Source organism: Canis aureus, chromosome 12 (assembly GCF_053574225.1).
Source record: "Canis aureus isolate CA01 chromosome 12, VMU_Caureus_v.1.0, whole genome shotgun sequence".
Classification (NCBI taxonomy): Eukaryota; Metazoa; Chordata; class Mammalia; order Carnivora; family Canidae; genus Canis; species Canis aureus.
In genome coordinates, this window is record NC_135622.1 from 48,729,005 (window position 1) to 48,755,987 (window position 26,983).

The window sequence follows — 26,983 nt, forward strand, 5'->3', positions numbered from 1 at the left end:
TTTTGGAAGACAGAGATTAAAAAAAAATGAAAAAGCAAGCCCCAGACTGGGTGAAATATTACATATAGAAAATATTATATGTATATGGCAAAGAATTTATATCCAGAATATAAAGCACTCCTACAAATCAGCAATAAAAAATTTAACAATGCAATAAAAATTTGGGCAAACACTTGAACAGACACTTCATAAATAAAAGATGCACAAATGGCCAATTTATAAACACAAGAAAGATATTCAATGTGATTAGTCATCATGAAAATGCAAATTTAAAAACTGAGATATCATTTATGACCACCAGAATGGCTAATGGCTAAAAATAAGATGGAGGATACCATATGTTGGTGAAGAACTGAAGTAATGGGAGCTCTCATAATGGTGGGAATATAAAATCATTCAATATCTAAGAAGTGTTTTGTAGCTGTTAAAAAAGTTAAGGATACATGTACCCTATGATTCAGCAATTATATATCCAAGTTTGTACCCAGGAGAACCGAAAATACATGATCACAAAAGATAAGCAACAGCCTTAATCATAATAGGAAAAAACTAAAAACAAGGAACATAAATGTTCCTCAACAAGAACACTAATACATAAATTCTGGTGTATTCATACAAGGGGATACTATTAAACAACAGAAAGAATAAACTAATACATCTCTATGGGTGGATTTCAAATATATGTCAAGAGGGGCACCTAGGTGGCTCAGTGGTTGAGCATCTGCCTTTGGCTCAGGGCATGATCCCAAGGTCCTGGGATAGACTTTAGCATCGGGCTCCCTGCATGGAGCCTGCTTCTCCCTCTGCCTGTGTCTCTGCCTCTCTTTCTGTCTCTCAAAGAAAGAAAGAAAATCTTTAAAAAAAAAAAGCATATTAAGAGAAAGAAATCAAGCTCAAAAAGTACATGCTACTACATACAGACAAAATCAAAGAATGGGCAACACTAAAATGATGGAATCAGGAAATTGAGAGCCTCTGGACTGGGAAGGAACACAAGAGAGTTTTTGGAAGTAAAGAAAATATTCTAGATTTTATTTTGAGCACTGGCTACATGACTGTATGTGAATGTCAAAATTCACATACAATATGAACAATTTAGATAAGTGTGTTTTATTGTATGCAAATTATACTTCCAAAAACTAAGGACAAGGAGGAGAGGAAAGGTGGAGGAGAGGAAAGGTGGAGGAAGAGAGGGAGGAGGGAATGGCAGGGCAATGAAGACAGAGCACATGCTAATATTTGAGGCAAAATATGCCAAATTAATCAAAACAGACATTTAAAAATTCATTGTAGCTATCCTAGATCTTTCAAAACAAACAAACATTGTTACACATTTTTCAAGTTAACCTACCATTACATTTCCAAGAAAATTAACAATCCAACTGTAAAATCTGCTCTTTTCACATGTGGATAGAGTAGAACCCATAGAAACTGATTTTTGTTTTAATGCTGAGGTCTTAAAATCAGATTGCTGGGTGAATTTCATGCCAAAATGAGTGATTATTTCAAGGTTTGAAGTTGTACACAGCAGGCCCTATGCCCTCTCTCTCTCAGGTATCCAGTAGATAACAGAGCTTCTTTCTATACCGCAGCAGGATGTAGAAAGTTTCCTCAAGAACATAAATTCAAAAGTTTTATTAAGAAGCTTCTGGAAACATCCTAGTCTAAGAATTAAAATTTCAGCTTCGGCAGGCTCTTTTATTTCATCCTTTCTCCATTTAAAACAAACAAACTGCACACCTCAACAATGAAGATCTGATGCTCTCAGAGAGGTTCCTATTTGAAAGTAAGTATCAGGTATGTTTATTGGTTTAATTATTTGGAGATCATGTATTTAAACTTCACCTTTAGCAGATGATATAGGGAAGTTAGGGGGAAATCTGCTTGAAAAGAACAGGTGGACTAGTATAGGAAATAATGTTAAGGTGTTCTTTATTCTAACAATGGAAGTACCACCTATTTCTCCAGGCTGTGTTTTCTTTTTTCAATTTAAACTTTCCAAAGAGGACTATAATCAATTTCTGATAATCAGATCTGGAGATTCAAGCACTTCTGTTATTTTTCTTTAAATTTGTTTATTCCATCTTTCAATCTGTCAGGGAGAGGAAGCAGGAAATCCTCCTCCTCCTCCTCCTCCTCCTCCTCCTCCTTTTTCTGGTAATGTTCAAGTAAATGTGACATTTTATTTATTGATTGATTGATTTATCTATCTACTTATTTATTTTTGGATTTTTTGGAGAGACAATGTCAATTGAAACTCCTTTCCCTCCCCATCTTTTCCCTGGAGTAACAGCTAAATTCCAGGGGACTTTCTCAGTATCTAGAGATAATTAGGAGAAAGAACTCTCATCTGAGATTATCCCATGAGCTCAGTTGGAAAGCCCTAAGATATCTTATCTCATCTGTCTTTGGCTGTAGATATGTCTAGTTCTCCAAAATTGGCATGCCAACAAACACATTTTTTGAGCCAGCCCTCATCTGCCTCTGCACTCACTGTCTATACTACCAGTTCTTGGCTGTGTCCCTTACCCAGTTGCTAAACACCTTTAAAACACCAGATCTCCTTCTCAGTTATTTTCTGCACCTGCTCAGGGGTGAATAAAACTAGTTTGGCTGTGTTTTTTTTTTCCCCCTTTGTCATTTTTCTTCAGGGGAAGAAAAGGGTCTTTTTAGCTGTGTCAGACTTGTGCTATAATGATGGGTAAAGTGATGTAGTATATAAAAAGGACAGAGACTTAAGCTCTCAAAGATACAGAGTCACTGTGATTATAGGATTTGTCAAATGAAGCTTATTGACTGAAATCACAAGTGCCAAATGTGTCACTTTTCAAATGTTACTTACTCATGCAATATATATTTATTGGATGCACACTATGTGCCAGGTGCCAAACTAGAAGCTGGGGCCACACAGAACAATGATAAGAAAGACATAATCTCTGCCCTCTTGGACTTCAGCTAGAAAGGGAAGCCAAAGGGTGGACAAGTACCTCCAGGTTTAGCATCAATTTGGGGAAAGAACCAGGGGTGCCACAAGAGCACATGAAATAACCCTAACTCTTAGGGGGAAGGGGAATATTCAACAATGTTCTCTCTTGGTTTTTCATTACTTAATTACTAAATATTTTTATACTCTATATAATGTACCCAGAATTACACTAGGCATTGAGATTCTTAAATTTGAAACTCAGGAGTCTTACCTTTCTACAAAGAAATGGTGATCCTAATTATAATATAAGTGTCAATAAGACTTTAATTCATACATTTGCTAATGGCTATCCCTGCTGTTCAAAAACAAATACAAATGTGATTTTCTCTGCTCAATTGCCCTCTGTTCCACCTTTCCACTGAGATTTCTCAGCAGCATCTACTTGTGACACTCACTCAATAAAGAAAGAGTTGATAGCAGTGAGAAGTTGGACTAATCTTCTAATCTTGTCTTAGCCAGGCACAGGAGCCCTCCAGGTTCAGACTCAACCAGTGGCCAGACAAGAGTAAGCAGCAGATCAAAATGCAGCAATCCCAAAGGTAAAGTAACCACCACTGCGCTCCCCCCTCCTGCTCTCTGAGATGGTAGTCTGCTTCCTCAGCAGAGTCAAGGTTATTTTCCCATAGTAAGACCAAGACAACTCCTTTTTGGTGCTCACACTATTCACAGCTACCGCTGACATCCCACGGTGTCTGCTCCAGAGGTCAGGCTGCAACTTTTGATTCACACCATTTGATTAAAAAAATCAGAGATGTGTTGCCCTTGGAAATAGGCTGCAGTAAAAATAGATCAAAATATCCAGTGTCTCCAGGAAAGCTCAGGTTATTGTCTCTTTATCCAATTTTTTTAAATTTGTAAAGGCAGGAAGAGCTCTAGGTCTCTGAAGAAATTGTACAGCTAAGAGTAGATTTAATAATATAAACTTTTCTCCTGCACAATAAGAGTGACTCACAGAAATCTGAACTCACGAACCATTTAGGGTTGTGACATCCTGGGGAAAAGCAAGGAGTTAGAACTCATATTTATCTTTCCATAATTAGAATTTGCTCTAGCTGTCACAAGGAACATCGCAGGGCTCTGAGACACCAACAGCATTCAAATTTAGAGTAATACTGAAAATGAAGGCATATTCTACTTTCAAGCAGATCAGTTTGGGGAAATATCCCAAAAGAAGACATGTCATTCGGAGTGTTATTTAAACTCCATGGTTTCTCTGGAGTTACTTCTACCTCCCAGGCATACCCATCTACTTGAAAGAGACACTGGCTGCACATTAAATATCTCCAAAGACCTTTTTGGAAAGAGAGATTAATGTGAGTGGTCATTAAAAGCTGTGTCAGGGCCTCGTAAACACAGGCACCATGCAGAGTTTACAGAGCAATCCATCAATCAACAACAATCCTTGAGGGCCTATTCCAAAGGCAGTGGGAGCCACAGAAGGTCCTTGACCAGATGACTGGCATATGGAAACGGCTCTCTGTCTTATGGAGATGGTGGACTGGCAGTAAGGGCAGCTGGAGGGGAAAGCCAATTTGAAGACAGTGCAATGGGTAAGAGCCATTTGAGAGCCTAACCTGGGTCAGGAATAGTGAATATGAAATATTTGACTATAAGAGGCCTCCGTGGTGTGAAACATCAGTGCCTAAATAGGTGGAGGTAGGTCTGGAATCCAGATAACTGTGTCCTGGAAATGAGTGAGGCTGTGTAAGCATCAGATAGAGAAAGGTCAGAACTCAGAGCAGCCTCGGAGGGATGAAGATGCTGAAATTTAGGTAATGTCAGAGGAATCTGAAGAACAAAGAGTCTTCAGGAGTATTTGAGAACAAATTACAGTTGAGCAGAATAGAGACCACATCTTGACTATTCCCCACTCCCAAATTCCATAACCACCCCCTCCACTGAATTGCTTTCCCCTTAGTAACCACAGGTCTCAAAGCAGCTTCTGTAAGCCTTATTCTAATTTTTGGCTTCAGGCTCCTGCATTGAATCTAAGGCAGGGCAGAGGAAGTCTGCTGTGCACAAAGCCATCCCTATCTACATATCCCAGGCATTCCCAAGGGAGGAAAAGCACAAAGTGTTTTGGAAACATAAGCATGTTAAGGGAAAAGTCTTCTATCAAGGCCACAAGAAGTATTGCAGATCCATGAAGGCACAATTAGCAGCTACAGAGATTACTGCCCCAGTAATGTAGCATAGAGAGACACTTGCAAAGACAAAGGGACGTGGGAGGAAAATAAATCAAGGAGGCAAAGAGGAAACTTTACTCTTTCATAATGAAGCTCTTTTCCCTTAGAGTTGGACAGAGCAGATAAAAAAGATACTTCAGTTAATTTTGTGTTGCTTCTTTTTGGTTGGCAAGGTGTCTGAGAACTTCCCAGGGATAATCTGAAACCAGCCACCATATGTAGAGGGCAGGGAGAGACCAAAGAAAGAGGCAGGCCACTCCAGACTTGTAGGTGATAGGGGACTTACGTATAAGGCTTGTCTTGGGCAGCCACAAAATTAGTATCTCCAAATCCACCCACCACACCTTAAAAGTTTACACTCTACAGAGACTGTAACTGGGTTCAGTCATGTATACCATCCAGATGTTCTCAACACCACATCACTATCTCAAGGCTATGTCCTTAAAGTAGCCTTTGGAAGAGGGAAAGACAAGCAGAAATCATATTCCAAGGACGGGAGGAGTAAGGAGGCTGTAATTGCCCAGGTCTAGCTCATGGTTCAACCAGCAGTCATGTCTTCTTGATGACCTCCTCCAACACTGCTAGAATCCATTTAATCCTCAGCAGTGTGTAACATTGTCTTTCTCTTATGCTTATTTTGTCTATTGTCAAGTCATTGCTTTTGTTTAATGTAACAAATGTTCATCGAATGTTCTGTGTTATATAGTACTCTGCTAGATGCTAAAGGGTGTCAGGTTAGGGCAGAAGGTGGCTAAAGCAAAGTGGGCAAATGGTATATAGGAGGAGCCACAGGGCTATGGAGGGAATCTTGATTCAAGGTTCTAGACTGAGTCCTTGATGTCAGGATTGGAAGAAGTCAATTCTTAAAGTCCATCATAGCAGTCAAATGGATGACAGAGAAACAAGCAATGGTTAGAGGGCAGGAGAATAAGCTCAGTGAAAACATCCCACTGGAAAAAATGCAGAATCAAATAGTTGGACAAGTTCTGAAGATCTTCAGAGATCTGTGAAAGTGTTCTCAGAACATGCAGTGCAGATTGCAAATAACAAAACACTCTCATGGTAGAAAGGGGCATAGACTGAGATGGACAATATCCCCAGCTTCTCTCATCTGCTCATATATGACCTTAGCAAAGCTCCCTGGGCCTCAGTTTTTCCAAATATCCAAGAAGGAAGGTAAGCTGCATACTTCCTATCATGCTGGTATGGCCCTGCCTTTTACAACTCTGTTTTGCAGTGCAATGGGGCTCTGTTCTTCCTAACAACATTTTTAGTGACATTCATTCTCTATTCCCCATAGTTCCTTTTCATCTCATCCTAAAGTTTTTTTTCCCTGATAAGTGAAAATATCATATGATTCTCTATCTACTCCAGGTCCTACCGGAGATCACTCATAAGCAAAATAATAAATTAAATCCACCCTAAAACTCCCCTTCATTCTCCTTCAAAAAGAGAATCATTGCTATCTAGAGTGAGTATGCATCCATAGCTTCATAATGCAGGCTTCCTTGGCTGTGTGTGGGGAAAGAGGAAGCAGGGGAAATAAGGCTACTCCTTAGGTGGAAGCCAGAGCATGTTAAATCAGATATGACCTACCTTTGCAATATGTCATTTCTGAATTTGTTTGCACATATTAGGAGGGAGCAGATTTTCCTGATGTTATTTCATCATGAACATGATGACAGAAACCTTAGAAATGAAACAAATATTCAAAGGGCTCTCTGACTCCCTAAAATCCATCGGGTCAGGCTCGATCTTTTCTCTGTGCCATCCTATATGTAATTCTATTAACTTTATCAGTCTAATGCAGTTGTCTTTCTGCACAAGTATTTCAAGTATAGAGATCACATCTTCTAAATCACCTTTGTATTGCCAGTGCCTCACACAGTATGTGGCACTGGGTATGTGCCCAAAAAATACTTCTGTAGGCACCCAATGAAAATGCAAATGAATAAACATGGCGAGTGGGTAATGTCCTAGTTTTAATAGGTCACCAATGGCTCTTTACAGCTTCAAAGACATGTGCTTTTGGATTACTCTCTGCCAAAGAACTCATCTGTGTGCTTCACAATTATTCCTAAATAGTGTATGTGTGTAATAGTAGAAGCCATGATTTGAGCTTCTCAGCGTGCCAGATCGTGGGCTGTTAGCTCATTTAATTCATGCAACAACCCTGTAGACTCTATCATTATCGTTATTTTATAGAGGAGATAACAGACACTAAGGGAACTAATATAACTTACTCAAGGTTATTATGAGCCTGATTTCAAAAATCCAGAGCTAACTCCAAATCTTATGCTCTAAACCATGATGAAATATGTCTCTCTAGAGGCAGCTTAACAGACGACGTGGTCAATGTCCCAGAATATGTTACGTCACAGAGGATTTTATGTTGATGAATCAGAATAGCCAGTCAAAAGGTCACTAATCCAGCATATAATCCAAAATCTCCCACTGACTTGCTAGGTGACTAGGATAAAACGCTTACTTTTTGGACTTCAGGCTACTTGTTTGCAAATAATGGGTATTAGCTCTGAAATCTCTTTCTAGAATATATTATGACTCTAACAGACCATGTGTTTTAACACATTTTTCCCTCTAACAGCTTTTTCTCATTGGCTACATCTCTTGTCACCATTCCTTGCAAATGCAGACGTACTTTTCAGTTTCAAAAAAGAAGACAACAGTAAAAACTTTGGGCTAAGTGGAGTATGAAAATGCACAGGAAAGGATTGTTAACTGAGTTTGACGTTGGAGGTGACATTGCTAATTTCTACCACCTTTTCTGTCTTTATGAAATGTACAGAATGACAAAATATCTGTCAAGGAGTGGCATGATTCCCTGTCTTATCACAGATCTGTGCAAATTTAAAAGCTATGCAGAAGGTCAGCGAAAAAAGAGGAAAAAGGAAGGGTAATGTATGCCAAGTAATAATTGGAGCCAAAAAAGAAGGTTTAGTGGGTTTTTAAGATGCAAAAGGAAAAAATGGGAAACATAAAATAAACATTCATTTAGAAAACAAGATGTAATCACCCCCTTTGGTTGACAGGAATTTCAAAAATAATAGTAAATGAGTGAATAGCACTGGAATTTATTTATGCAATTCAGCTGACTGGCTACTACAGTCGCTCTTCTCCTATGTGCAAAGTACTGTGCTGGGTGATACTAGGAGAAACGCTGGGAAAGTATCAGCTACAACCTGTCCTCTGGGACACCATCTCATAGCACAAGAACAAAACATGAAATAACAAAAAAATTCATAAAATATATGATGCAATTATTCCTAGACCCAGCACTTCACCTGACAAGAAATAAATATTCAAACAAGGATTTGAATGGAATTGAAGTGAAATGGAAGTCTCTGTAGTACCAATCCCAACTGGTAAAGATCAGAGATGAGCTGGTCTAGACAGGTTTCATAGGAAAGATAAAGTCATCCTGGGCTTCAAGGACGGGCAAGATTTTTTTTTTTTAAGATTTTATTCATTTATTCATGAGAGACACAGAGAGAGAGAGAGAGAGAGACAGAGACACAGGCAGAGGGAGAAGCAGGCTCCATGCAGAAGCCTGATGCGGAACTCGATCCTGGAACTACAGGATCACACCCCGGGCCGAAGGCAGGTGTTAAACCACTGAGCCACCCAGGGATCCCATGGACAGGCAAGATTACAGATGAATTGATCTTTAACATATTTAGATAAGTACCTCCCAGAATTTATAGCATCTTTAAAACTGTGGTCAATAAAACTTAGAAATTTTTCCCTCTCACTGGATATCCAAATTGTATCTAACTTGGGACACAATGTGAAATACTGTGTGCATGATTGGTCTATAAGAGCTAGATAGCAAGATGCAGAGGCAGATTTCCAAGTCACTTTTGATTAGAAAGTTTTTAATATAGATTCTTTGTGGACATTCAGTAAATAGTTGCTCCTGAAGGAATGAATGATTCCTTTCAAAATACAGTACTTCAGAGAGTTGTATACCAGCTTATAGACAATAGTGGAGCCAATGTAACTCCTTGAGTTGGCCCCTCCCACCTGTGACCTTCTACTGGAGGCTCCTGAAGCCTCCAGGCCTAACTGTGGCACAAGCCCAGCCAGGACTGCATGTACAGCAGTAACTCCCACTATAGAGCCCCTTCTAAGAACTATACAGATCATCCCTTCAATGGCAAACCTGATTTCTCATAATTTTCAGCTAGGAGAAATCATTAAGCCCCTCAAATTAACTAGGAAGAAGACTTCAAATGATTCCCTTTATTCTATCTGTATCAGTTACTATATTTCTGAAATGGGAATAACAGAGCTGTTGGAGGGAACAATTATTAAAAGTGATTATGAAGAACTTTGCAATATAAAGTGCTTGTTAAAACCGAGAAGTACTCAATGTACCCTTCCCAATTCCCCCCAGATTATGAAAACCCCATTTGTAGAAATATCATAAGCTTGCCTAGACAGCAAGTATTTTGAAGCTTATGCTTCACCATTTAAATCTGTCATCTTGCAAAGTAGCTCATTATTTTAGAAATATGAGCATTTTAAAGATGCTGCTGCAGTTCTCAATCATAAGTTTTCACTGCTTTTATTCAAAATAAGCCACCTTGAAATTGGGCTCCAAATCTATGTCTTTGCACATAGGTCTTAAATAGTAGTTACGTGTGTGCACATGAGTGTATATTTTGAATGTGATATCTAGGTGATATCTCTTTTAATTATCCCTGATAGAATGGGCTTTCTCCTTTAGAATTCCCATTCCGTTGAACAATAAGTGGGAGAATTCATTTTCTTTCGTACACCTCATTGAAATGAGCTTTAGTGAGAAGTTAACTTAGCTAATTTGTTTGCTTTGCATAATTATTATAATCACCCTCTAAGTACTACCAGTGAGTAAGCACTAATATCCTAAACGAACATTACAGGCACTTCTTACAAATCTTTCCTTTTAGTCCAAGGAATGTATTTTTGCTTCCTTCCCTATTACTGAGAGACAAAGGGATTGAGTGAAAGTGATGTCCAGTTAAAACCCTGAGTGTAAATAAAGTCACACTTCCCTGTGAGAGAGTAACAGCAAGTAGAAGGGTAGAGATGACAATGTAAAGAAAACAGACTGAATGTGACAGAGGAGGCAGTGGAACATAACGCATAATTGTCTGAGCTCTGGAATCAGACTGCCTGAGTGTTTGGCACTAAAACTTACTGCATAGGCTTGGGAACATTACTTAATTCCCTGGTTCCCAGTTTCCTCATCTGTAATGGAGGTAATAGTGGTTCATACTTCAAATTTATGTTGTTAGGATCAAATGGGATAATAGGTATAGATCACTTATAAAAGTGTTTGACTTATAAAGAAGTGCTCTAGAATGTCTAGCAAGTATGAATGGCATATATTTGGAAGGATTCCCAGGAGCAGGCACCTGGACCCCTTCTCAGGAGGGAGCTACAGGAAGAGCATCAAGCCCACCCACCTGTGCCAAACTCATCTCCCACCTCTGCCATCACGGAAGGCAGTAGGAGATGGGAGAAGCATTGTCTGGGAGTCGGAGAACTTGGCTTGCTTTCTAGCTCTGCTACACACTATGTTCTTATTATGTTCTAGACACCATGCTAGTTGCCCTACGCTGAGACTTAATTTCATAAATGTAAAAAAGAGAAAATAGTAACTCTTACCACAGGTTTGTTGTAGGGCTGAATGGTGAGAATACATGTGAAAGCATTTTGCACATTGAGAAAAACCAGCAGCTACAGATTGAATGGTATTAATGCTGAATACATCTGGCTGTGTTTATTTTACTACATAGTCTAGTTTCAGGTAATTCACAACTGCATTTGACGATAAAGTAAACGTTTTTATGGCCAATATTCCTAAGAGTATTCACAATAAGCTATTTCATCCAAGGGCAGAGTGTGACACTGGGTGTGTGGAACCTTGCCCCCAAAACCCCTGCCTGCTGCTTTCCCTGCAGAGGTCTGATGTGAGGAAGAGAGATGTCAAGAGAACCTGTCCTTGCTTGTACCAGCTAGATGGAAGCTGTCAGAATGACTCCCATACTGCTGTGGGGGGTAGACATGTAATTTAAAAAGAGCAAAGGTGTGGGAATTTCAGAATATTCATACACTGTGGTGGTCTTGTTTGCCATTCACTGATCACCTTATTCATTGTCCTCTCTAGAATGGCTGTGCCTGGCTCTCCCAGAGATGTGTGTTCCAATACTATGGATAAGGAAAGGGCTAATGCACCATTTTATTCAATCAATATTTGTGACATAACTTGGATGTACAAGGTGCTATGCAAAGATACCAGGGATATACCTGTGAGCAAAACTGAAACATGCCTTGTCTTTTATTCACGTGTTCATTTACTGAGGATGTTTTGACTGTAAGCTATGTTCTGGACAATGTTTTAGGAACTAGAGCAGTAACAGTAAAGAGACACAGCCCCTCCTCTTTTGCTTCTTAGAGATTACATTTCAGTGGGAGAAAGTGATAGTAGACTGATTGTGTAATTGAATATTTCATTACAATTATGGTTCATGCTGTGAAAGAACAGTACAGAGCACGACAAGAGCATTTTACAGGGGAACTGACCTGGACTGAAAAGTCAGAGAACGCTTCTTGGAGAAGATGAAATTTCATCTGGGATCCGAAGGCTGAGTTAGGGATAGTTGATCAAAGAGGGGTGAGGAGGGAGACTTCAGGAAACTGAAAATATGTATAAAGTCCCTGATTGCAGAAACATCATGGAGCTTCCAAGACAGTACGAAGGCCAGTGTGGTTGGAGTGTGGAGAATGAGTCGTGGGATGATGTGTGAAGCTGGAAGCGTTATCATTCTGACCACATAAGACACATTAAGGATTTTGAAATTTATGCCATGGAAATAGAAAATATCTAAGAGTTTTATAAGGAAAATTACTTAATAAAATCCGTGTTTTAAAACAACAATGCATAAATGGAAATTTGTTGATAGGGGCGATACTAGATGTGGGAGAATTATTACAAAAGAACCAGCCAGAGATATTGTTGAGTAAGACCTAACAGTGGCTCTGAATATTCAGGCAAATGGTGAAGTGACAACATTTGAGGGATGTTTAAGTGCTAGAATTTTCTGAGTTAATTTATAAATGATTGGCAATAAAAAGACAATGATGTCAAGGATAACAATATTCTTGGTTTGCATACCCACGTATACATAGTGATATACCATTTACTAAAATAAGGAATTGTGAAGGAGATGTAGCAATAAGAAATGATGAGCCTACTGCCTTTTGTAGAATTTAAAGCATTTGTGGACTTCCTCTGGGAGAAGTCCAAAAGGTGGGCTGGAGCTTAGAGGTGAAGACAAAGCAACAGATGGAGATTCAGGGGTATTATCTGTTGAGTTGTATCCTCTCCCCTCAAAACATGTTGAAGTCCTGACCCCTAATACCTTGGATTGTGACCATACTTGGAAATAGGATCATGGCAGATGTAATTAGTTCAGATAAGGTTATATTGGAGTAGGGTGGCCTCCTAGTCTAATATAAATGCCTGTGTCCTTATAAGAAGAGGAAATGACAGTGACACAGACACATGAGGGGAGAGCATCATGTCACGGTGGAACAGAGAATAAAGTACTTCAACCCAAAGAAAACTTGAGGCTTTCAAGGCTGAAAGAGGAAAATGAAGGGTCCTCTGCTAGAGACTAGAAGAGAGAGTACAGCATGAGAGATATCTTAATTTCAGACTTCTAGAACTTTCAGACTTCCAGAACTGTGAGAGAATACATCCCTATAGTTTTAAGGTATCTTCCTTGTGGCACTTTATGAAAGCAACCATAGGACACTAAGATAAGAAGTCATTGGCAACTGATGGTCACTGAAGTTAAAGTTGTGGCAAGATCACCTACAAAGACAACATGGAGCAGAGAGGGAGGGTCCATGTCGAGGAAACCACTCTTTAGGTAGAAGACTGTCAGATGACGAAGAGGAGAAAGAAGCCATAGATTCCCAAAAGGTGTTTGTGGTGTTTGGCATATGAAGTGACAAAGAGTTAAACTTGGAGGTTCAGCCAACTGGTCCCAAATCTCTGTGCATCACAGGCAACAGGCAGATGGAGATGAAAGGCCAAGCCCACCTACCATAAACCTGCCGATGTCCACTTCCTGAACCTTAAGCCACAGAGAGTAAGTCTTCTTACTTTTGACTTTAAAAAGATCTTGCTTTTAGCAGAGAATTAAAGTACAGAGTATATATGTCAAAGTTTAATATCCAAAGTTAATTTGAGGATTAAAATTCTCATCTCATTAGTAACACAAAAATATGAATTATTTTCAGTCATAATATTGAGACTTCCAGCAGGTGAGAAGAGGTTATCAATCCTGTCTCAAAGAAGATCTGTCTGCAATGTTTCTTTAAAATATCAATCCTGGAGCCTAATTCCAGAGAATTCTGATTCATTTTTGTGTCAAGTAGGACCGAGGTATCCATGTTCTTAAGGCCTGCTGAAAGGATTGTCCTTTTAGCTAAGGCTGAGATCTACTGGAGAAGAGTCAGGGGACCTCCCCTCTTCTATATCAGTGAGTTATCTCTGTAATCTCTACACTAACTGCCCTTAGCCCTTCCCCTTTTTCTTACAGTGAAATTAAGCTGCATGTATATACGCCTGCACATTGGTACGTCTGTTTGTTTAGATGGTTATGTCTATATATAGATGTGTGTATTGTACAAGTTCATTGATTTGCTGATTTATCCAGCAAACATTTATTGAACTTCTGTAAGGTTTCCAGTATTAGGAAGAGTGTTAAAAATAAGATTTAGGCCTTCATCCCATGAAACTGAGTCTGGGGTAGAAATAGGATGAGAACTGGCTATAAGTGATGATTTACTGCTTTCATAATATTAGGATGAGACTAATTCTGAAAGGGTGGAAACTATGTCTAAAAGCCAATCAGCAGCATGTTCTGGGCAGGGTGTTAGGCAGAGTCCTAGAGAAGGCTGTGCTGCCTGGACCTCTCCCTCCTATCTCTTAACGGCTCACCTCCAGCAAAACCAATTCCACCCAGCACTTGGTTGTGCTCCAACTATGCCACACATGTTGGCGATGCAGAACCCATAATTAAACACAGGCTTGCAAATCAAACAGATGCAAGTTCAAGCTTCAGTTCTGCCACTTCCAGGTGAGGGGCTGCAGCAAACCTTAAACTCTTTGAACCTCCTTTGCCTCTTTGAATAAGTGGAATGAGTGTTTTGATGGGGAAAGTAACGGAGTTAGTACTTGCTCTTTGGGTTACAATAATTACTATTTCAAACTAAACTAAAACCCATAAAGGACCCATAAAGGACAATACCTATATCTAATATTCTTCTGCATATCCATAAAACTTGATAGGAGTTTAATATATGCTTGTCAATGTATTGACCTGTTTACAAAATCTGTAACATGAACCTATTGGAAGGTTGATTAATATGATAATATGTGCTTATCACATATAAATCCTTGTGGGGAAGGGATCCCAGGGAAAGACTAATGGAGAACTCCCAATCTTTCACCCTTTCCACTACAGAAATCCATCCTCTGCCCATCTCATTATGTAAGAGATAATGGTTATATTTTGTTTAAAAAATGATGTTAGGGGACAAGAGGAAAGGTGGCATCTGGATTACTTAATTATTGTAATTGTTTTATGTAGTTTAGGGTCATGCCACAATCACATGGGGCTTAGCTCCCAGCTGTTGGGCAAGTCAACTGGGGTATCTCAACTTAGCCCTATGCTTAATGGGTTGCCATGAAATCCTGAACACTTTTTAACCATGATATGCCCCCTAGACAACCACTCTTGGTACACTGATTCGCTACAGGTCCCTTACCCTTCCTTTACTTCCTGCATGTGAAAGTGTTGTTCCACTGAGCCTGGAAGCTAGTGACTATTAAGGCAAAGGTGCCCCAAGGCCAGCACCCTACAGTAGGTAGGGACTGCAGAGGAGGATGGACCCAGGAAAGAAAAGAAGAGACAGGTGTTTCATTCAGCCAGTGATGACACTGCTCACCCCTGTACAATCTAGATGATGAAGGGGCTGCAAATGGACCCATTTTGATCCTTCTCCATGAAGAATTTCACTGTCTCCACATGATTTGTTTCTCCCTGGAGGGCCATGGTTATTTTTATAAATTTTGACTCCCTGCTCACCTCTCCTCAGTGCCCACCCCCAGGAGCTTGTAAGAGGGAGATCACTTTAGTATGTCTTTTTAGTTTTAATTTGTTCATAATAATCATGGAGGACACACTGGCATTGATGAGATTTTCTCCCAGAGCTACTATTGATCAGCTTGTTTGGCACAAAATGTGGGCGTTATTAAAAGGGCTACATGAGAAATAATTGCATCCAGGGGGGATTGCACGTACTTTCAATTTAGCCATGACCTGATGCAGAAATTGGCCTATTTTATCATTATAATAGCCAACAAGCCTGGCTTCTTAACTGAAACTGGATTTCAAATCTGGACATATGGTTATACATTTTTAAAAGTTTTACTCTCTCAAGTTGAAAAAAACTCAGGAAATGCTAAAAAGAAAAAAGGATGTAACCTTTAAAATTATTCATGGGAGCAACCCTTTGTTTCTGTGATGCTGGCAGGGAGGATGAGACGGTAATGTATAGAAAAGGCTATTCTCTACAGAAACTCCATGATGGATTCTCTTCCATTATCAGCATAATGCTCAAACTTGGGCACTAAAATGTTTTGATTCCTAGTCATGGAATAAAAAGTGCTGGATTAGCTTTTACTCTTATATATAATTGCATATGATGCCATCTGGACTGAAGTCAGAGCAAGAACATTTTGAGTTGGAGCAGCTTTGACCCAAAGACTATCGTTATGAGTCATTTAGAATATGGTGAACACATTATTTTAAAATGGCTATTTCTGTGAAAATCCACTGGCCTCTAGATTATGAGACTTCAAATTCAGTTCTACATCTTACTTATTACCTGAGGTAAGATATTAACAGTAGAAACAGACATCTCTTAAAACAATGAATATGTATTTAAAACTAAAAGCTAGATAGATGTGTAACAGAAGCCCTAAAAATCACCATTAATATCATAGAAAATACCAGAATGCCTACTATTTCCACACTGATCTTTAAACAAGGACATGCCAATGCAATTAGGAAAAAGAAAAAAACAGCAATAAAGGTGTACAGTTAGAATCAAGAAGTTTCTATTATTTTGGGGATGACAGATGGTTGTTATTTTACAAAACTCAAGAGAGTCCAGATAAAATGGTTTAAAAAATTTAACAAATTTATGTAATTGACATTAAAATTAAGTTTTCTTATATATAAATTATAACCATGGGAAGATATAATGGAAGAAAAGATTTAATTCAGAATTTCACTCCCAAAAATAAAATAGCTTAAAATTAACTTGAGAAATGCATAGGATCCATATGAAGCAAAATGTAGAACTACTGAGAAACATGACTTAAGATTTAATTGTGTGACATGTTCTAACATAATAAAACTCAATATTGAAAAAAATGCAAAGTTTCTCAAAAACTAATATACAACTTTCACACAGACAAAATTAAAATACTAATGAGATTTTTTATTAGTAACAAGAAATAATGCCAAATGATTTTCAAGAAGAATGAATATAAAACATTACCCCAGAAAATTCTGAGAAAGTATAGCAATAAAAGGAATCAAGTCTAAACACATATTAAACAATATTATGATATTCTTATGATTAAAACAGTTTGGCACTGTTTTCCATATTGGAGTTAATACATGAAAAATTATATTAGGGCACTTGGCTAATGCTTTGGGGGAAAAAAGCTCTTAGCCTTTGTATAATTCCTTAAATCAATCAAATAAAGAAATACATTCCTAAAAGAAAGCACATATGTAATTACTGTAACCCCAGAGTCATAAAAGTATTTCTAAGCAGGATAAAAACATTCAGAAGCCATGGGAGAAAATATTGATAAATACTCGTACTTAAAAATGTATAACTTCTCTACAGAAAAAAAAAGGATCAAAAATGAACTGAACAAATTCACATACACCAACAAGGCAAAGAAATTCTTTAACTTACAAAAAGTTTCATAACAACTGATGAAGAAAGTAAGCAGAAGAAAAAAAATGGACTATATATATATATATGTATATATATATATATATGTATGTATATATATATAAAGAGAAATAAGAATGGCCAAAAAAGACAAAAAAGAAAGTATTCAAATCCACTTATGAATAAAGTAATGTATATCAAAACAAAATACCATTTGCAGGATACAAAATCCACCTATAGAAACCCAGTGCATTTCTATATACCAATAATGAAGTAGAAGAAAGAGAAACTTTTTAAAATCCCATTTACAATTGGACCAAAAGTAGTCAAATATATACGAATAAATTTAACCAAGGAGGGATCCCTGGGTGGTGCAGCGGTTTGGCGCCTGCCTTTGGCCCAGGGCGCGATCCTGGAGACCCGGGATTGAATCCCACAACAGGCTCCCAGTGCATGGAGCCTGCTTCTCCCTCTGCCTGTGTCTCTGCCTCTCTCACTCTCTCTCTCTCTCTGTGACTATCATAAATAAATTAAAATTAAAAAAATTAAAAAAAATTTAACCAAGGAGGTGAAAGACCTATACTATGAAAACTTAAAACATTGATGAAGAAAAGTGAAGATGACACAAATGGAAAGACATTCCATGTTCATGGACTAGGAGAACATATATTGTTAAAATAGCCATGCCGCCCAAAGCAATCTACAGGTTTAATGCATTACTTATCAAAACACCAGCAGTATTTTTCACAGAATTAGAACAAACAATCCTAAAATGTATATAGAACTAAAAGGACCCTAAATAGTCAAAGCAATCTTGAAAAAGAAAAACAGACATGGATGTATCACAATACAAGATTTCAAGATATATTACAAAGCTGTATTAATCAAAACAGTAAGGTACTGGCACAAAAACAGATATAAAGATCAATGGAACAAAATAGAAAGTTCAGAAATAAACCCACAATTACCATGATTAATTGTAATCATGGTTCTGGTTCCATGATTAACCAGTCTTTGACAAAGCAGGAAAGAATATCCAATGGGGACTGTCTCTTCAACATATTATGTTGGGAAAACTGAATAGCTACATGCAAAAGAATTAAATTGGACCACTTTCTTACACTGTACAAAAATATCTCAAAATGCATTAAACACCTAAATGTGAAAACCTGAAACCACAAAAACCCTAGAAGAGAGCAAAAGCATTAATTTCTCCGACATTGGCTTTAATAACAACATATTCCTAAATATGTCTTGTAAGGCAAAAGAAACAAAATAAACTACTGAGACTATACCAAAATCAAAAGCTTCTGCACAGATAAGGATACAATCAACCAAACGAAAAGACAACTTACTGAATGGGAGAAGATGTTTGCAAATGATGTATCTGATGAAGGGTTAGTAGCACAAATATATAAAGAACTTCTACAACTCAGCATCAAGAGGCAAATAATCCAATTTAAAAATGGACAGAATACATGAACAGACATTTCTCTACAGAAGACATACAGATAGCCAACAGACATGTGAAAAGATGCTCAACATCACTCATCATGAGAAAAATGCAAATCAAAACCACAACAACAAATTACCTAACAACTGTCAGAACAGCTAAAATAAAAAACACAAGAAAAAAGTGTTGGAGAGGATGTGCAGAAAAAGGAACCCCTGTGCATTGTTGGTGGGAGTGCAAACTGTATGCGTGCATGTGTGTGTATACGTATACGTATATATATGTACATATATATGTGTGTGTGTGTGTATATATATATATATATATATATATATATATAAAATAAAGGCATGGAGAATAAAGTTAAAATCTATCTATCATCCTCTTACTACTTAGGGAGGGTTCCTCTGAAAATGTATCTCTTTTTCTAATTTGCTAAGTGTATATATATATCTATATTATTTGTGGGAGATCATACTTACTATTTTATAATCTGTTTATATTATACGTATATTTCCAATATGAATTATTTTATCACTTTCAATGCCCACACAGGATTACATTGTAATGGTTGTTCCATAATTTATTATTTAATTATGGAACCCATTTTAAGCTAACAGAGCTCTGTTATCCAGAGAAACAGAATCTGTAAGCTAACATAACCCCAAATATACTTGACAATATAAATATTCTGAAGTTAGGAAATTCCATGAGGTTTTGTCTGTATTTAGTATACCTTCCACCATGTATACCTGAAATACAATATTTCTTCACAATTTTAAGTCCCAGATCATTTGCTTACCATTGTCTTCAACCATATTTTCTTTTATTATTTCAGTTCTCCTTGTTTATACTCTCTGAAATCCCTGTTATATGTACATTTAAGTCTACTAATTTTCATCTGTGTCTTTTTCTTCTGATTTTCTAGAAAATTTCTCATATTTGCTCTTCTAACTCACCAATTTGATTTGATACTGTGTCCAATTTGCTATTCAGTGGTCCCACAGGCATTTTTAATTTGGTAAGTCTGATTCTCATTTCTATCCAATCCTTCATGGTGTTCATGACTTTTTCTCTCAATGTTATCATGGTTTCAGTGAACTCTAATCTTGTTGAGAACACACATTTTCCATCTCTTGCAGTAATATATTTCACTTGAAGGCCATTATTCTATTTTTTAAGACTGACTTGTTTTCCATTTTGTTCTGTTTTTAAATTTGTAGTATTTGTTTGATAGATCTCGCTTTCCCCTCTATGCCATTCTCTCTTTTCCAAAAAGAACCTAGTGCATTCATTACCAGTTTTTAGCCAAATAAGAAGTGGGTTGGCTCCTGTCAGAATTTTGTGTCGCTGCTCTAGAAAAATTGAGGAAAGTCACATTACAAAATAAATTATAATCCTCCAGTACAGTTCAAGCAGCCTCAGCCCAGTATAGAGCTGGGCCTAAAGGACCACTGACTCCCTGTGAAGCGTGTCTCTATAGTGAAAGGCTACCCAGGAAGCACAGACCTGGCATTTCTAGGCCTCTACAGGGTTTAGACAGCAGTACTAGAGGCAACACTTGGAGTTGTCCCAAGCTGCAGGTGCCAAATGCCCTGGAAGTTAGCAGATGTGGGAGGTAGTTGTACTGCCTTGTCTTCCAGCTCTTTCTCCTCTTAGATAAAGTATGAGGTGTTTCCAGCCACCATCTCCTCTATTTCCTTTCATGATGCTTCTGTGCTTAGAAAGGAGCCACATATTCATCTTCTAAATTTTAGTATAGTGCCATGTTTATATTATTTCACAGAAATTCCTTAAATTCCTGCCATGTAGTTGATATATTTTCCTTGATTCTATGGCTGGTAAAGACTTTTCATAATTTGTATATTTTCTATTGTTATTTTAAGAGAGGAGGGGGAAGATATGTCATCATGTCTTGAACGTGAATGACTCCTCTCCATTAATTCTCAATTTTCTCTTCTCTTTCATTTTATTGCCATCAAAAATAGAACAGTCATAATTATCTTCACTCCTCCCTCTGCCCATCACTTATTGGCATCACTTGAAAAATCTCTTGTCTTGGTGAAAGAATTGTCTTTTTCTTTTTTTTTACTTTCATTGAAAACACCCTGGGGATTTTCCTCAAATAATTGATTAAACTGTACTTAATATAAGTTACCCATTTCATTTATTCCTCGCTATTTTTGATGCATCTAAATTTCCTCTTAGTTTGAATTTATATTTGGTATTTTAGTATCTTTTAGTAATTGCATCTACATTTGATGAGATGTGGAAGAAGCTTGTATTTATTAGATTGTAAATTATTATGCACATGCAATTTTGATTAGCAAAGTGCACCAGAGTGTTGTTATGGATTAATAAGGGAGAAAATGTATGGTATTACCCAAGAGAAATGAGTTGAAATTTTAGTTCACAAAAGCAAAGGGAAAAAATGGCTTGATTGTCATATATGTTAAATTGCAAAAAGAATTACTGCTAACATCTCTGTACTATGGTAACCTGGCTCTTGAGAATACTTGAATGGTACTTTTTTTTCCCCTAGAATATGTAATTTATAGCTAACTAAACGACCTGTACCATTTTTCCATTAGCTACACTGAATGTATATTTATTCAAATATATTATATATATTTGATACACACACACATATATTTGGCTATGAATGCAAACATATACACAAAAGAATATAAAAATAATGTTTCTAAGCATGACTTAATATGATCTGGGCTTGGTGAGTTGGAAATGGGGTTAGGGATATTGTTATGAGTTCAGCAGGGCAGTAACCGAGTTATAAGATAATTATTCCTCTTCAATGGCTCTCACCATGACAACTCAGTTCTGAAATTCAACTATTATTCAGCTCAAATTATTGTCAAAGTTTAAAGCTTGAATTTTATTGACCTCCTTCTGATGTCTATGACATCTAATCATCTGGGTATATGAAACCAGATTGTTAACAGTAAGAGCAGCTCAAAAGATTCTTTTCTGTACACACCTGGACAGTTCCTTTGTTAAGCCCAAATGATGATTCAGTCCCTAGGCTCTGTTATACATGTACCACCTTGGGGCAGAAATGGAACATGGCATTCCCATCTTCCTTACTATCAAGCTGCAAGTCTTTCCCAGCCCAAACATCACAGTTTGTTTTATAGACAAATATAGGGTATCTTGTAACATAAACTGCAGATCCCTGTTCAAGAAAGAAAGAAGAAGAAAGAAAGAAAGAAAGAAAGAAAGAAAGAAAGAAAGAAAGAAAGAAAGAAAATGCAAACAGAACAAGAAATATATAGGAGTCACTAGATTTTAGTGCCAATAACATAAATTCCCCCTCTCCCTGGTTTAAAACTATATGGCAAGTATCCTATCCATTTAATCCATTGTCTGGTTTTAGACCCATCTCTAGAATTAAAAGAAAGGTGTTGTTTTCAAATGTCAAGTCCAAAAGAATATTGCTCCTCAACCCCCAAATCTGGTCAGTGGCAATTAAACAGTTTTCGGAGTTTTCTGGTGCTGTTATAACACACCACAAACTAGGTAGCTTAAAGAACAGAAATTTATTTTCTCATAGTTCTAGAGACTAGCAGTTCAAGATCAAAGCATTAGCAGGTTTGGTTAGTTTCTTCTGAGGTGTCTCTCTTTGGATTACAGGCCATTTTCTTCTCGCTGTATCCTCACATGTTTGCCCTCTGAGTCTGTGTGTTGTTTGTGTCCTAATCTCTTCTTCATAAAAAGACACCAGTCATATTGGATTAGAGTCTACCCATATGAGCTCCTTCTACTTTAATTACCTTTAATTTAAAGGCCCTGCTTCCAAATATAGTTATATTTTGAAATACTGGTGATTAGGACTTGAACACATAAATTTGGGAGGAGTGACACAATTTATAAGATGACTAAAATAACCAAAAATAGTTTTATAATTTTTTATAACTACTATTATAAGCAAATACTATTGGCCATATAAAAATACACAGACTGAATCTCTAATAAACTGATAGACTCATTGGTGAGATCACATGTACATATGAGAAAGATTAATAATTAGAAAGTATCCCAATGAGTGTTGAGAGCTATGGTGCTACTCAGTTTCTCCCAGGGTAACATACACCCAGTCTCTGTCCATAGCAAGCTTACTACCCGGAAAGAGGAAAGAGTTCCATAGATTCTATAACTAAGCCTGCCAATTACTCATGATATTTGAGCAAAATGCTGTGGAAACTCAAAGAGAGATACATCTTCTGAGTTGTTGAGGAAAGAAGGAGGGGTTAGAAATGTTTTGCCAAAGAGGTGATGGGGTATGTGGTCATTAGCTAAGAGAAAGTCAAATCCTATCTGGTTTGGAATAGTATGGTGATATCGAGGCATATTATTGTGTGATCATGAGTAGAGCTCCTAGTGTTTAGGCCATTGGGAATATAGGGGTAGAGATCAGAAGAGTGGTACCTGGCATAAAAAAAAAATTATTCATGGAATCGCAGTCATACAGCAAGATATGGGTGAAGTAGCTATTGGCAAGAATGAAGGGAGTGTGAAAAAGAGTAGCACTGAGTACAGACTTTTGGGAAGCATTCATATGCAGGAGCCAAGCAGAGGTAGACAAGCCAGTGAAAGGGACTCATCAAAGGGACACAGTAGAGGCAGTCATGCAGAGCACAGCAGATGTAAAAAGAAGCCAAAGGCAAGGAGAGCAATCACTTGAGAAGTAGGTGAATTATACACTGTAAGCAACTGAAGTTGTTAGGTGTCCAAGGCTTCAGAAAGATCAAACAGGGTTCCCACCAAGGAGAGACATCAGCTTTAGCAACTAGGAAGTTACAGGTGATCACACAGGCTTGGTTTAAAGGAATAACTAGGCTAGAGGCTAGACTGGAGGGAGTTAGGAAGCAAATGGTCCCAGGAGACATGAAGGCAGCAAAGTCAACTCTTGTAAAGTAGCAACACTGAAAAGTGTGAGTGCACAGCCAGAGGTGGGCAGCGAAGCAAGAAGAGAGGGATAAGAAGTAGGAGTTGGTGATCTCCAAACAGAGCTAGATTCTGTGCAAGAAACTGTAAATATGTCCCCTCGGCTGGTCCTCCCAGCAATCTGGGACCCTGATTTGACCGTGAGGAAACTAAAACTCAGAGTGTCTAAGTTTCAATGATTGGTAAATGAACAAATTGAGACTCAATTTTGAGCTGCAGTTGCCAACATTTTGCTTCTCTTTGTCTCTATTAGTGGAATTTCAAGGGCTGGGAGAAAAGGTTAATTAAAATATGGGGGAATCAGACTCTTCTGAGACTCTTAATAAACCACCTGACAAAATAGCTATCAGAGGAGCTTAGAAGCAGGGGATGCCCCGACATGCGGAAGGAATTACTCTATCAAATTTAGTGTCCGAATCAATGAGTGTGCGTCTCCAGGAATCTGAGGTTATAACCACCAAAGTGATGTGACGTGCACTGTTTAAGACAGATCCATCATCAGTGATGGAGAGGAGACTCTGGACTCCAAGTGTGACCTGCTGGATGCTCCGATGCTACAGATCCTTCCAGATGATGCTCAGATGGTGGCTCAAGGGATTGGTAGAGCAGGACCACATTCTCTCTGTACTCCGTTCATTTCACCTGTCATCTGGAAGAGACAGCATGGAGTAGGTTTAAGGGACTGGGCTTTGGGGCAGGCTGGGTGGCTCAGCGGTTTAGCGCCGCCTTCAGCCCAGGACCTGATCCCGAAGACCTGGGATCAAGTCCCGCATCATGCTCGTTGCATGGAGCCTGCTTCTCCCTCTGCCTCTGTGTGTGTCTCTCATGAATAAATAAATAAAATCTTAAAAAAAAAAAAGGGACTGGACTTTCAATCAGATTTCCTGGGTTCAAGTCTCAGTTTTGCCACTGTGTGACCTGTACCTTGGGCAAGTGATTTAACCTCTCCTTTTTTCCCTATTAAATAGGGATAGTGCTATGTAACAGGGCTGTTCTGATAATTAAGTCTCCTTGATGTTTGTGAAGGGCTAGTGCATTTGTTAAATAAATAAGTCTGGGACTGATAATGGTTCAACAAACTTCTGCACTTATGACTTAGCAGAACATAAGGAATAAGAATGTATACATTTTAACCATTTGCAAATATGTTTTCATACATTTCCCACAAATTACTACAGAATTTTGTTATCCTTATTTTTAGATGAAGAAATTGAGGCCAAAACGCCAGGTGACATGCCAGGAGCAATCCAAGCAAGTATTTGGAGGAGCTTGGCTGAGGCCTCCTGACTCTTCTTCCAGAGTTCGTCAGCTCAGATGATCAGCTTCAAAATCTCTCTGCTGCTTCCTGCTGAGCTGGCGGTGTCTGACTTTTCTATATAACCCACTGGATGGAAGGTCCTCAAAGTATAAATGCTTTGAAGTAGTGTGGTGGGTAGAATAATGGCCCCCAAACAGGTCCATATCCCTAGAACCTGTGTATATGTTGAATATACTACCTTACGTGGCAAAAGGACTTCACAGATGTGAATAAGTTAGAATCTTGGGATGGGGAATATTCTGATACCAGCACCAACTGATAATGGGATGCACTGCAATTCAATTCTGGCACTAACCACCCAGAGTTAGCACAGACTCCACAAGTGAAAGGGCACAGTACACAGCAAGACTGCCCTCACTTCAGACCAACTAGCTACAAGTCCAGGGACTTCTCATGACTCCCTCAGGTTCAATAATCTGCTAGAATGACTCACAGAACTCAGGAAAGCATTCTACTTACAATTATAGTTTTATTATTAAACCCATTTTAGACTTCTGCCCTCCAGGATTTCAAGATAGTAAGGTTGGGCTCCTGAAGCCTCTAAGTTTGTAGTAATTTGTTAGAGCTGCAAAAGCACACTCTAACAGTAAGCATGATGCAATCATTTGGAGCACAGGTACTGGAGCCAGACTGCCTAGGCTTGAATTCCGATTGTTCTGTTCATCAACTGTATGGCCTTGGTCATATAACCTGTTCTTTTCTCTCCTCAGTATCTTCATTATATTCCATAAAACTGTTGTGATGACTTAGTTTTTACATATACAATGCTTAGAACAGTAACTAAAACTTAGTAGATATTTAGTATTATTTGATGTACAGTGTCTAAAATGTATGGAATTACTTACGCAGACTTCTAAGATTTTCTAACTTCCCTTGGGAATTCGGGTCCTGACCAACATCCTCTCTGCATTTTGGCAGCCTAAAGGCCCATTCTGCTGGAATTTTGGATCACAGTCATTGTTAAATATCAATTAATCAATGTTTCTCCCTCTCCCTCTCCCTCTCTCTCTCTTCTTTCCTCTGTCTGAAAAAGAGCCAGGCAAGTCACCAAGTATGGCAAATCTCTGCCTTTGGAGTCTGGCATCCCTGGCTTCACTTCTCCGAGGTGACCTTCACATGCACTCCTGTCTCTGCAGTGTGCTCTGCTTTGCACTCATTTAGGCTATGGCCTAATGATAGCTGAAGTAGCTATATGCCCTGGTCCCCAGCATTGTCCTCTGGGGACAATGAGGACAATGAGGACAAAGAGGACAATCATGCCCCCTCTGGGGGCACTGAGACTCTGAATAGCTATCAACATGGCCAGAACCTCCAATGCTTGCCCTCTGCTGGTTTCAGCCATCCCTTAGTGGTTGTACACCTACTGGAGTGCAAAGGTCCTTTCCTGGTGACTTCAGATGAAGTTGAGCTTCAGGAAGCAATAGAACATGGGAGAAAAGGGGGCTTTAAAGTTCACGTTGGCCCACCATCTCATTATACAGGTAAAGAAAATATAAACTTCTGACAACAACAGACTTAATCTTAAATCACCAAAATTGTTTTTTGGTCTAAGTCAAATATAGGCACTGGTTTAATTCTCATTTTATCACCTGCCCCAAGTTTGAGCTTTGCAAGAAAGCATCACTAACCTTCCTGAAAGGTTATTCTAGCAAACAATCTTTACAGTTTGGCTCTCACACTGGTGGCCTGTGGAAACAGCAGAGTGGGGACTGATTCTTGACAGCCAACCAAATATCTCAATCTGGTCCTCAGGCCACAAATGTGATGGGCAGGCAGTACAATCAAGGGACACAGCTGGAAGCATGGTAAAGCAAGGTACAGGGCATCTGGCTGTAGAATTTAAGTAGTGAAGAGTGAGTTCTAACTATATATACACAAAAAATAAATAAATAAAATTTGGGGCTCCTAAATTTGATTTTGATTATAGGATTCATCTCAGGACCAGCTGCTGCATGAGTTGTCGGTATGCTTTAGCAATAGGAAATGATAAAGCAGCACATGGTTCTCAGACTTCTGCCCTGAGA

The 26,983-nt window shown here is 38.4% G+C and overlaps 1 long non-coding RNA gene across 9 annotated transcripts in view; it reads right to left on the reverse strand.

Annotated features, from left to right (window-relative positions):
- Positions 1-26,983, reverse strand: part of LOC144281158 (uncharacterized) — a 366,474-nt gene that overhangs the window by 311,426 nt on the left and 28,065 nt on the right. For 6 of the 9 annotated variants that reach the window (XR_013349638.1, XR_013349642.1, XR_013349633.1 and 3 more), the window contains one exon: positions 23,973-24,290. The exons of 1 other annotated variant lie outside the window; for it this stretch is intronic. This is a non-coding gene — a long non-coding RNA (uncharacterized LOC144281158). The remainder of the gene's footprint in view (positions 1-23,972; positions 24,291-26,983) is intronic. 2 more of the 9 variants (XR_013349639.1, XR_013349635.1) reach the window with 2 other exon arrangements.